The 13,717-nt window shown below is 36.3% G+C and overlaps 1 protein-coding gene across 4 annotated transcripts in view; it reads left to right on the top strand.

The window, feature by feature from the left end:
* Positions 1–13,717, top strand: part of sash1a (SAM and SH3 domain containing 1a) — a 242,880-nt gene that overhangs the window by 159,559 nt on the left and 69,604 nt on the right. The window contains exon 1 of one of the 4 annotated variants that reach the window (XM_051138026.1): positions 3,318–3,406. The exons of the other annotated variants lie outside the window; for them this stretch is intronic. The gene's annotated coding sequence lies outside the window, so the exon portion shown is untranslated. Of the gene's footprint in view, positions 1–3,317; positions 3,407–13,717 lie in introns of those variants that run through there. 4 annotated transcript variants of the gene reach the window in all.

The following is a 13,717-nucleotide window of genomic DNA, read 5'->3' as shown; positions in this document are numbered from 1 at the left end:
CTCTCTTGCTTTATCTCACTTTATCTTGCTCTGTCTCTCTAATGCTGTCTGAGATCAAAGAGTCTGAAACATTCACTTCAGCCCCACGGAGTTCATCAACCGGGTGGCTGACACAGTACAAGCTCATTTAACATGTATTACTATTACATCTTCTGCACTGTTAAAAACTTTTTGGTGGTAGTATGAAATGTCAGCAGTAGGAAATTCATTTTGCAGTATGTATTAATTTTATAATATACATGACTAAGCAGCTAGAAGAAGCTTTAGGAAAAGTCTAAATGCTGGTTTGTTGTCATGATCAGACTGATATTAGGATATGTGTGCTGAGTTATTCGTTTCACTCACTGTCCTCATTTTCATAATACTCTGCTGCCACCTAGTGCTACATCACTCTCTCTCTTTCTCTCTCTATCTTTCAGTCATCTGCACCACTCCTGCTGTCAGACACAAAAGCCAATCAGTGCTTGTCGTTAAAAAGAGACAGTACGAGTGGAGGGGACTGTGTTGGTTCAGTCAGGGAACTCACACACGCATACATTAACTTTAGTGTTTACATATCCCTCACATAGACACTTAGGTACACACTGGAGAATGAACACAATTACCACACACACACACAGTTTGTCAGAACTAACCTAGACGCAGTCTTCCGATCAAACACACACACACACACACGCTCATTTACATATAAATTGCAGTAAGTAGGACAGAAGCTTGTTTAAATTTGATGAGCGCTTTTGTTCAAATGAGGACTGAAAGCAGAGGGGTATCGAATGAATAGACTTTCAGCTTCAATGTGTATATAGCAATAGTTTGGGGACAACTGAGGACAGCCTTATGTGATTTTTATGTATAATAAATATATTTTTCAAATTTGTAGGGTTAGAATTAATGTGTAAAACAATAAAACAATAGAATGATTTTGTGCTTGCTTGCTAGAATATCCACCACTTTCATTGGTCATATAGTATTGGATGTCATTGTGTGATCTGTTTTCATATGCTTATATGTCTGATTAGTGTTATCTAGCACCGTGACAGATATTTTGTTTGCAATGATGTGATTGGACTAGGCTGTTGTGAGCATTCGAGCTGTACATCGTCCAATTGATAGTTCAACAGCACTCATCAGTTTAGATGCTGATGTCAGTATTGTTCCAAGTTGTTTTTGTTGGAGATATTTGGATCTGTAGACATAGAGGAGCCAGGATTGACTGGAGAGCATCTTAATACCAGACTGGAACAGAGGTTTAAATCTAAACTAGAGCACAGAAATGCTATTATTACCCATAATTCATGGGATGACTCTCAGCATTCCTTGAAAGAGCAAGCTTTTCTTTTGGCTCGATTACTTGAAACCGCTGTTCTCTTTCCCTGCAATTACACAAAACATTTGCTTTTTTTTGGCTGTTTTACTGGAGCTTCTTCAAATCGTCCAGAAGAAGCAAATGTGCTTCAGTAAAAAGCGGGTAAGATGTGATTGAAGTACTTTTACAAATTCGCTCATTCTGTCAATTGGGTCATTATTGGATCATTTTACTCCACTTTATACATTTTATGTTGTTTCCTAAATGGTTTCACTCATGGTAAGACCAAGATTGCATGATAGACATAGTTATTCTCTCAAAATGTTTGAAATAACCACCAATCAGCTATCTCATATCTTTGACCCTCAACATGACATTTTGTTGGTATTTAGGGCAGTCTTGCAGATCATAGTGGGTGGCCAGAGCAAAGGGAAAATAAAATTCAGCAAGCCACAAATAAATTCTATATAGTTTATTTATTTGTTTATTTTTAGAAATACACTACAAGTCAAAGTTTTTTAAAGTTTTGTTTTTAATGTTTTCTGCTTACCAAGCCTGCATGTATTTGAGCAATGCAGCAAAAGCAGTAATATTGTGAAATATTTTTCTGAATATCTTCAGATCTACTTTAATCTACTTCTGTCTTATAAGCTAATTTGCTGTTCAAGAAAATTGTTATTATTATTGTTATTGGGGTATAGAAATTATAGACAATAATAGATATGATTATTAATACTTTTATTTAGCAAGGATGCTTTAAATTGATCAAAAGTGATGATAGAGACATTTATAATTTTACAGATGATTTCTATTTCAGATAAATGCTGTTCTTCTGAACTTTCTATTCATCAAAGAAATCAGAAAAAAAATTCTACTAAGCTGTTTTTTTAACATAATAATAATAATACATGTTTTTGAGCAGCAAATCTGAATATTAGAATGATTTCTGAAGGATCATGTGACTGGAGTAATGATGCTAAAAATTCAGCTTTGAGATCAGAAATAAATTACATTTTAAAATAAATTCAAATAGAAAACAATACTGTATTTTGAATCAAATAAATGCAGGCTTGGTGAGCAGAAGAGACTTCTTTAAAAATATGAAAAATCTTACTGTTCAAAAACTTTTGACCCAAGTGTCAATTCTGGTTATAAATGGTTCGGATCCTTCCTTCAGTGCAGTTCCATGGCATTTTTTACTCGTTAACACATCCACCAAGTGAACATTGCATTGAAAAAGCCCATTCTTAGGTACAAGCAATAGTAATGCTTGCCTTGCTAATTATGGGGAGTAAAAAAGCTTGCTTTTTCCTTTTTTTAATGTTTAATTTATTTATTTCATTTTTATTGAATAAACTGTACTCTGACTCACTCCAGCAACTGCTGGTTTTCCTACATGAAATATCATACTTTCCTTCACTCTTCCCCTTCTCTGTATGTGGGTCATGTATACATGAGAGTTCTTCAGTGAAAAAGAGAAAGAAAGATGTGTGTGTTTGCCTTTGGGCTGTGTTCTAAAGTTTGAGGGAGGATGCTGGCAGTGGTTAACAGTAACAGGAAACGCCAGTCATCCCACTGGAGCCAATCAGCACAGAGCCCAACTGAACCCAGTTACTCTCCACTTCAGCCAGAGATGTTTCGCTGCTGCGCTCTCTCCATTGGGACCACAGCTGTGGTCTGTATGGATGATTGTGTGTGTGTGTGTGTGTGTGTGTGTGTGCATACTTTTTGTGACTTTAAGATGCATTGCTGAGAGCTGTGTTGTGTGTAGTACATGTTGATGTTTCTAACCTGAGAAGATGATTCTGTGAGGGTCTATGTACAGAATGGTTACCCTGATTCCAGCTCTCCTCTTCTGCCATGCATTGTTCTAATTCCCCACCGTCCTAAGGGAGAGACAGAGAGAGAGAGAGAGAGAGAGAGAGAGAGAGAGAGAGAGCAGGCGTGGAGGAAGCTGTACTGAGGGAGGAGGGAACTTGGAAAAGAGGAGGGAGGTTTAGAGAGCAATAGAACAGAAAAAGAAATAAAGAAAGACAAAGAAAGAAGGAGGGAGACCTGTCTATTCTGAGTGACATTTCAGCACCGATCTCTATTATAGCGGTGAGTTCTTCTTACACTCCAGTGGAAACTTTTACAGCCTGTAATTGTGTTGAATATTAATGTTTGAATATTCTCAAGAGATTCACTTCAAGCAGAGTTGTAGCACTCTGGCAAATATAATAATAGGCTGCTAACGTTCATAGTTTGGGAAATGATAGAGTGTCATAGAAAGTTTGAGAGTTCTGCACTTGTGTGTAATGCAGTGTATTTCAGTTTGTTAGCATTTTATCTAAGTGGACGTTGTAATGAGTGCAGCAAAATGATGTCGTTTAGTGATGTAGTGATCGCTCTCTGTCATTAGCCTGAGGCTGCCTGCTCTAAAAGGAATATACAAAGTTAAGTACAAATTTTTAAACAATGTCTTTAAACAGTGTTTAACATTTTAAACAATGCATGTGGCATGTTATCAATTGCCACAGAACATTTCAATTTCTGTTCTTATTCTTTAGTTAAAAAAACTAAAAATACAAAACAAAATAAATGAGTTAAATGAGTTGCATGCTTACAGTGGAAGCCTATGGGGCAAATGTACAACTGTCCCATAGACTTCCATTGTAAGTTAAAATGTCAACGTGTTTCTTTTGTTTTTAGAAAAAGAGGGAAAAGTTCAAATATTTTTATGTGATAGTTGTATTCAACCAAGAACTTTATTTGAACAATTCCTCTGTGTGGTTTCTGTAGGACAGTTATGCTATTCAACGCCTCACTAGCAAACGTTTTATTTCGGACAGCTGTGTACATTTTAGCGCTGTAAAGTTTAGGGTCCGTGTATTTTTTTTTTTTTTTTTTTTTAATTTTTTTTTTTTAAATACCGTTATTCAGAAAAGATGCTTTCAATTGATTAAAAGTGTCAGTAAAGACTTTTATATTGTTTAAAAAAAGGTCTAATTCAAATGTATAAAAAAATTAAAAATATAAAAGCTATTTAAAAAATGATGTAAAAAATATATATATCAGAGAATGCTGAGAAAAATTCTAAAAATAATTGATAAAATGTATAACATTTTTATAATATTTTATATCTATGTATCTACCTATATATATATAATTGATCAAAGGTGTCAGTAAAGACCTTTATATCATTAAAAAATCTTTAAAAATATAGTAAATAATCTATAAAAATAATAATAAAAAAAAACATTTAATATATTTATAGCAGCATAACTGTTTTCAGCATTGATAATACAACAGTCTTGAAGAAATGGCTGCTGGAAATTCAGCTTTACCATCACAGAAATAAAATACATTTTACAATATATTAAAATAGAAAACAGTTATTTTGAATTGTAATAATATTTCACAATATCGCTATTTTTACTGTATTTTTGACCGGATAAATGCAGCCTTGGTCAGCATAAGAGACTTCTTTCAAAACTATTACAAAATCTTACAAACCCCAAACCATAGTATATGTATGAAAGAGGAAGAATGAGACGTCTTGATGTTAGTCAGACAAGAATCGTATTTCATATTTTGATCTAATTTCATTAAATTCAACTAAATTTATTCAAACATCTCCAAGTGGGCCCAAAAACACACAGTGTTGTTGACTACACAAGCAACCACCGTTACAAATATGAATTTGATTTGCACTGTTGACACCCAGCAACATCTAGCAGAAGCAAAGGTACAGGAATGGACACAATGAAGTTGTGAGGCTCACATAGCCACACATGATAACCCAGCAGTTTGGATTCAAACAGGAAAGGAAGTTAGACAATGAGTTATGTTTGTACTGTGACGACAGCTCTCGCACTGACAATGAAATTTCACTAACAAGCATTCAGACACACACACATACACGTATACAAAGCCCCTTGTGTTTGACTTCCTGTCTGGAAGACGTCCAACAGCATCTGGATCAATTCAGAGTGAAAATAGAAAGGAGAGACTTAGGGAGGGAGAAAGGAATCGAACAGTTTAGAGAAGTTAGACATACTCCACAAACTACATAAAGAGAGAATGACAGTGATTTGCCTCAACCGCTAGTAGTTTCATCAGTGAAATCACCATAACTGGCATCCCGTCCTGATCGGAGCTGCGTTGCCATGACGATTGTAGCCGGTACCTGCTCGCCGGCTGTTCCCTGCTATGGTCCATTGTGAAGTCGTCTCTTTTGAATATGTTGGGATTTATTGTTCTGCATGCAGGAACATGTCCACATGGCCCGAGGGAGAAACGCATCTGTGTTTGCATTACTGATTACCTGTATCTGTGTCTTCAAAGCTGTTGTAATGTACACAGACAGCCTGTCCTCTTCCAGAGTCATGTGCGTGAATGTTTATGAGTGGGCATCACTATTATTTCCCATAACAAATCTCTAATCCCAAGCATTGCAATTCAACTCATCCCACAATGTTTCTAACATAAAAGATCTCAAATCATGTGGCTTGCTGAGGGAGAGGTGTGCTATTACTTTTCTAAATCGTTTGACTTACAATTTTCTCCACCAGAACACTTTGAAGTAAGTTCCGGAGTTGTATTATAGGCCCAAAAATATTTTGGGGCTGCACTCTGCACTCTTCTTGGGCAAGAAACCACACAGCAACTGTCCAGAACACCCTAGCAACCACATAGCAACCTGCTAACGGCCACTCTTGGTGACTCTTGCATGGGTGCCTGTGTGATTTTCCTACATTGCTGTAGTTATTTTCATAGCTTTAGTGGGAAATTATACATTGCAGATATTGTTTTAACCCAAACATCAGCCTGATGATGTCATTTCCAATAATACAGGAGTGTGTCGCAGACAACATATAATCAAGCCTCCCATCCTCCTCTGCTGTAGACATGACACACACAACAGCAACACACACACACACACACAGTGAGAGAGTGGACAATATTTATGGATTACTTTAGGGATGCTATTTTTGAGAAAAGTGTGTGTATATGTACCTATTTTAGCAGATTTTGGGGGCAAGTTTGTACCCAGAAGAAAGCTAAAACCTAACAAAAATTTTCCAAAACCTTTTGCGGATGTCTTCATTTGTGGGGGAAAAAAAAAAAAGTATTATTATTAATATAAAATTAATTAGAAAAATGCGGAAGGTTTAATTTTGATTATTACAGCTGCATTTATTTGATCAAAAATACAGAAAAAATATACTATTGTAAAATATTACTACAGTGTAAACTAACTCTATTTTTAAATATATATTAGAATATTTTTTTTTTATCCCTGTGATGCAAAGCTGATTTTTTAGCATCACTACTCAAGTTTTCAGTGTCACATGATCCGTCAGAATTCTAATATGCTGATTTCAATGTTGAAAACAGTTTTCTGCTTAATATTTTTTTGAAACATGTGATACTTTTTTCAGGATTCCTTGATGAATAAAAAGTTAAAAAGAACAGCATTTATTTAAAATAGAAGTCTTTCGTAAGAATATAAACGACAGTTTAAAAATTTTAATTTGTTTTTTTAATCTTTTTTTGTAATCTTTTTATCTTTATCTTCATTTTTTCCCTTACATTTATTTGAAAGAAATAAATAGTTTAATTTAGCAAGGATGTGTAAAATTGATAAGTTATTTTGCTGTCCTTTTTATTCATATATATATATATATATATATATATATATATATATATATATATATATATATATATATATATTCACAGGTTCCAAAAAGTATTAAACAAGTGTTTCAAACATTGATGATGATGATAATAATAATAATAATAATTTCTGAAGGATCATGTGACACTGAAGACTGGAGTAATGATGCTGAAAATTTAGCTTTTCTTTCCAGGAATACATTTTATTTTAAAGCATGTAAAATAGAAAACCATTACTTTAAATTGTAATTATATTTTACAATATTGCTGTATTTCTGCATTTTTGACCAAATAAATGCAGTCTTGATGAGCCTAAGAGACTTGTTTAAAAAAATCAGAACTTTTGAAAAGCTGTGTGTGTGTGTGTGTGTGTGTGTACTTGTTTTTGCTACATTGCGGGGACCAAATGTCCCCACAAGGATAGTAAAACCTGAAATCTTGACATTTTGGGGACCAACCTGCGGTCCCCATGGGTACAAAAGCTTATAAATCATACAGAATGAGATTTTTTGAGAAAGTAAAAATGCAGAAAGTTTTCTGTAAGGGTTAGGTTTAGGGGTAGGGTTAGGGTAAGGGGATAGAAAATACAGTGTGGACAGTATACAAACCATTGCGCCTATGGAGAGTCCCCACAAAGATAATAAACCAGACGTGTGTGTGTGTGTGTGTGTATATATATATATATATATATATATATTCACACATACATAGACACATTTATGTAGATTGGACGGCGCATTCCCTTCAAAAACGAAAGTAGCGTCGTTAAGTATCGTTTTTAGTGTCTCAGATGTCGGAAATACAACTACTTTCAGCACTGATAAGAAATTTTTGGAGCCCAAATCAGCAAATTAGAATGATTTCTGAAGGATTGTGTAACACTTGGACTGCTTTCACTATGTTTCACAATGTTGCAAAATTACTGATCCTAGAGTATGTATATGTATGTATATTTATGTTTTCTTCTTCCTGAAAATTTTATTTAAGTGTTAAGTAAATATTATAGACATTATGATATTTAAATAACATAGTATCACTCCATTTAAATATCTTAGTAAATGTGTATGGAGAGAAAAAGAGATGGAGAGTGTTTCTTGAGTGTTCAGTGGGAAAGAGAAGCTTTAGTTCACTGAATGGGGTTTCAAAACTGTGTCATACTCCAGATGTGTGGTGACCTCATCCAAACTGAACATTAGGCTTTACAGAAACTGAAACAGCAGTAAACCACACTAGCTTATAAATGTCATAGTGTATGTCTGTGTTGCTGGGATTCTTTGGTGCCATATTAGTGACTTTTTATCTTCGGTATAATACAGTGAGAGTATCTTCTGGAGTGTGTCATTGGACTGTAAGCCAATCATATCACTTCATTCCACATCAGTGATGTCCATGGGTGTTTCTGTTCTGCAGCGGTGGGACACCACAGAGCCATGAAATTGTGCATGTAAGGGTGTGCATGTGTGACTTCATGCAAATGTGCCTACATAAAATATCTATGTGTTGTTTTTTTTACCAAATGGTGTGAATGTGTTGTATCAATATTCATGAGCTCATACAATCCCATCACAAACTGGTTGCATGAGTGCTGTATAGGCACGTCTCTTGTACGTGCGTGTGAAGACAATGAAGTGTGACACTCCCATTCTCCTGCTGTCCACTCTCTTACACACTGACAGCATTCACCACACACAAACGCTCTGATGCTGCCCATATGAGTGAGCATGTGTGTGTAGAATGAGAGACAGGACTGGCTTTTGTTTTGTTCACTGACAGAAATGATGTTCAGTAATGAGCTCATGCCACAGCAGTGTCATATAGTGGCAGTCAAGCACACAGGCCTGTACCAGTACCTCAACACCCACACATCACTTCTTCATACACAAAGTGTGAGGGTGGACAGAATATAATATGTTGTGTCAGGTTATCACACATCATTTGAACATTTTTCACAATAAAAGTACAATGGAGGACATAGCATGCAGTGTCAGTTCAACGATTGCAATTTTTAAAGGGCTCATTGGATGCAAAACACACTTTTACATGTTGTTTAAATATAAATGTGTGTTGGCAGTATACACAACCACCCTGTGTGTAAACAACCACCCTATAATGATAAAATTCCACCAAGTTTTTAAATCAAGCCATTCTCAGCTTTTTGGCTGTGTGATGTCACACAGACCAAGGCCACTCCCACGATAGTTGATTGACACCAATGTCTTACCTTAGACCCGCCCTGAGTGAGCTGCGAGCATTGTTTTGATGCCGGAGCAGGGACGTAGACAAGAATAGCTCCTAAGCAATTGAGGTGTTTTGTTGTTAGATTTAATAATGATCATAGCAGTCGTCATTTATTTCCGACATCTGAGCCACTGAAAACGATACTGAATGTGCCATCCAGTCTACATCAATGCGTCTATGTATGTGCGAATCATTCGTGATCTAGTTACGTGTAGCCAGACCTTCAGACGGCAGAAGGTCTGGTAACTTTCGCCACTTTGAATGGCCAAGGCCCGCCCAAGAGGCCATATGACTGACAGGTGCAGCAACCAATCACATTTCGTTTTGTGCCGCGTCATGTTTAGGGGTGTGGAAAAGTTGCCACAATAACAGACCTGTGTGTAAAACTCTCTGACATATTTTAAAGATTCTATGCTGCAAACTTTAGATTTTTCACGTACTTTTGAAAATCCAGCATTTAGTTGATCCTGATAAGCGCTCGTTGTCACATTTGTAAACACGACGGCGTTCTTTCGTGAGGGGATTTGGCGCAACAGAATTTTTGTTTCCAGGCGGAATGTTAACAAACTCGACACATACGTCTCCTGAAAATCTTGAATAATCTAACCAATCCGATGATGACTTTGAAACTCCTGAAGTGTTTCCAGCTAAGTGTGCCTTATGCATCAGATATTTAGCCAACGTTCTGTGGGCGTGACGTTTCAGGCTGAGGTTATTCGTGATCCAGCTTCACCTACACTGTAAAAAACAAAGAACACAATTTGATGAGTCAGCTTAAAATAATTTGTTACCCTGCTGCCTTAAAATTTTAAGTTCAGTCAACTCAGATAAGTTTAGTCAACTTGAAATGTTAAGTTGTACTAAGTGACAACTTAGATATTTGTGTTTTTTAAACTTAAAAGCAAGGTAAGTAACCCAGCTGCCTTAAAAATTGAAGTTGAACCAACTCAAGTATCTAAGTTGTCACTTAGTACAGCTTAACATTTCAAGTTGAATTGACTTTACTGAACTTAAAATTTTAAGGCAGCCAGGTAACAAATTATTTTAAGTTGACTCAACAAATTGTTTTTTACAGTGTACAGAAGAAGTGAGTATAAGGGTTTTTTATGAATCTTTGTAAATCGCCTTTCCTAATAATGTGCTAGATAGCAAGTTTCGCGGCTGAAGTAAACAGGACAGCTCATCACCCCACAGAAGAGAGAGGTGGGGTGAGCAGAGCTTATTAGCATTTAAAAGGACATGCAACAAAATGGGTTGCTGAAAAATAGCTGATTTTGACAAAGTAAAAAGGGTGTTGTTTTACACTACCATTGAGAAATTTTAACCAAAGTATGTTATAGACTTTTCATTAAGACTCTAAAGAATCATATCAACTTATGGCAAATGGGCATCCGCTGAACCCTTTAATAGCTATGCTGAGACTCCAAGATATCTCCAAGATATATCAGAAATAGGCCATTTGTTTGCATATGTCTGAGGATAAAGAGAGCGATGCCAGGTTCGTATTGTTAGCAGATGTATTATTGTTCAGTTCTGATTCTGGACTCATTTAATTTTTTTCCACACTCTGTGTTTGCATATGCGTTTGTGAGTATGTGCACATCACAGGTGTGTCTGGTTTATATCTGGTTTGGTCTAGTCTGGTTTGCCTTCTAAATGGTCTGTGCAGATTCTCAGTGTTTCCAACAGAGCCTGCCTCTTTCCTGCCTGCCTGCCACATTTTCTGACTGTCCTGCCATCTATCTAGCTGTGTGTCTATTTATTTATTTATCTATCAGTCTGGCTGTCCATCTACATTTCAGTCAATCTGTTTGTGTCTGTCTCTAATGTTTAAAATACTATATTTATTACAAGAAATACTTTGTAAAGATACAGATACATAAACAGACAAACTAGTTGACTGACAGACAGATAGATAGATAAATAGACTGATAGGTAGTCTAAGTAGTACGTAAAATGTTGCAGATGTATATCTTTAAAGAAATAATTCACCCAAAAAGAAAATTCAGTCATTAATTACTCACCCTCATATCGTTCCAAACCCGTAAGACCATTTATCTTTGGAACACAAACTAAGATATTTCTGATGAAATCGAGAGCTTTCTGACCCTGCATAGGCCCAGAAGTGTAGTATTGACATCTTTAAAATAGTCCATGCGACATGTCGTACTCTCGTGAATGCGCAGCAGAGGCTGACACAGAAGAGAAGAAATAGTTGAATGAAGTTGTTATTTTTGTTTTCTTTGTGCACAAAAAGTATTCTTGTAGCATGGACTATTTTTATGATGTCCTTATACTACCTTTCTGGGCCTTGATGTGGTAGTTGCATTGCTGTCTATGCAGGGTCAGAAAACTCTCACATTTAATCAAAAATATCTTAATTTGTGTTCTGAATATGAACCAAGGTCGTACAGTTTTGGAACAACATGAAGATGAGTAATTAATGACAGAATTTTTATTTTTGGGTGAACTATCCCTTTAACTACTTGTTGTCATATAAACAGCTTGTCTGTAATTATACTAATTTATGTTTTGTAAACCTACACAGAGATGGGCATCACTTCAAATAATGATAACTTGTAGTTAGACATGTGAGTCAGATGTTGATTCAATAACCGCTTTGACGCATTCAGTTTATTCAGAAATGGATTCGTATGGACTTTATGGTTTTTTGTGAGGACACGGTTGCTGTTCAAAATAAGCAATACAGGAAACACTGCAACAGAATAAATAAGGACAGCCACAATACTTTAAGCTCACACAGTTCTCTTTAGTTCTGCCAGAGAGACTCAAAATAAAAGTAATGTTGAAAGATAGCTCCTTCTGCTAAGACCTTGAAGACATAACAACCAGTGTTCGTTTATTTGAAGGGATTTAGACTTTGTATAATCTGGCAGAGCGGTGTTTTGATGATACTTGGATTTTTCCAGTAAAAAGAGAGATACTTTGTTGCTTCGCCATATACACACGTGCACACACACACACAAAACATTCTTAGGTGGGCCCACATGTCGCTGCAGAGATGTTGACACAGCATCTACATCCCTGTGGACTAATGATTGTTATTTTGCTACCTGCTGTAACAGCCAGGTCTAATTGTGTGTCTGAAAGCTCCCGCTGAGTTTGATGTGTTTATGAATATCAGTCCCACATTAAAAACCTGGATAATGGGACTCGTAAAGTCAAGCCCATCCTGATCGGTGCCAGCAGCCTTGCACCTAGATACTCTTTTCCCTTTCATCCTCCACCCCCAGCGGCGAGTTAAGTGGGTTGCAGTGTGTGAGTGTGTTTGTTGGCGTCTGGCCGCAGTAGTATATTAATAGAGGAAGACTACCTGAGGGGGAATAGGTGTTTTGGGAGCGGAGATTGAAACAGCCCATTAAAACAGTTGTTTTCGTTTTCCTCTTTTCTTGCCCACAGCAGCAGGAGTCCAAACACACACACCATTCACTTTCACCACCCAGCTACTGTTCGCTTTACACGTCAAGTAATTCCGTTCACGTTTTACCTTTTTGAAACGCTAACTTTAGCAAAATCAACCTATAAATATCTATTTACCAATCTGTTCTGGTAAATCAGCCTACAAATGGTTTACTTGATTTGTTTCAGCATATTAAGCTGGGATGTGAGAAAGTATTTATTATAGGAAACATGTATACTTCACCTTTAACATAATTGATCCGTAGTTGACATCAGCATTGGCACTGAGTTGAGTTGGTCTTGAGTTGATCTTGGCTGGCGCGCCGTTCAGATGATTTATTGTGGAATAGATTGTGATCTCTTGAACTGCCCTGCACTGCGCGTTTTCAGAGGCAGCCAGAAGCAATCAAAGCCCAACCCATCTCTGTCTCTCCCCCAGGCATTATCAAACGCTCAGAGGGTGTCTGCCTGAGTAAATAGAGCAGGAGCTTTCTGATGATGCCAACTAGCACACAAGCAGGAAAAGAGCATTGGCAGAGAAGTTTTGGATTTTGTTTTTGCACCTACACTATGATAGCTGAGCGCATAAAGCTAAAAGTCAAATTTATTTGGTTTAAACTTTTTCATTTATATCCTTTCAAGTTATTTTAGGCTTTTCATTAAAGAAAGCAAGTAAACAAAATGCTGCAAAGCATCAGTTTGATATAATGGCAGTTACAACCGTTTGATTAAAGCCATCCTTGTTTAATAAACACTTCCGTATTTAGTAACAGTTACCTGTTCCCCCTCAAGTAGAATGGGTGGTCAGATACACTGCCGTTCAAAAGTTTGGGATAAAAAACGTAATATTGTGAAATATTATTTCAGTTTAAAATAGCTGTTTTCCATGTGAATATATTTTAAAATGTAATTTATTCCTGTGATGCAAAGCTCAATTTTCAGCATCATTGTACTCCAGTCTTGAGTGTCACATGAAATCATTCTAATATTCAGATTTATTATCAATGTTGAAAACAGTGTAGATTTCCTACTGTAAATATATCCAAACTTAATATTTGATTAGTAATATGCATTGCTAAGAACTTCTTTTGGACA

The sequence above is a fragment of the Labeo rohita genome, chromosome 20 (genome assembly GCF_022985175.1).
Source record: "Labeo rohita strain BAU-BD-2019 chromosome 20, IGBB_LRoh.1.0, whole genome shotgun sequence".
In the NCBI taxonomy this organism is placed as follows: domain Eukaryota; kingdom Metazoa; phylum Chordata; class Actinopteri; order Cypriniformes; family Cyprinidae; genus Labeo; species Labeo rohita.
This window is presented reverse-complemented; position numbering and strand designations above follow the sequence as displayed.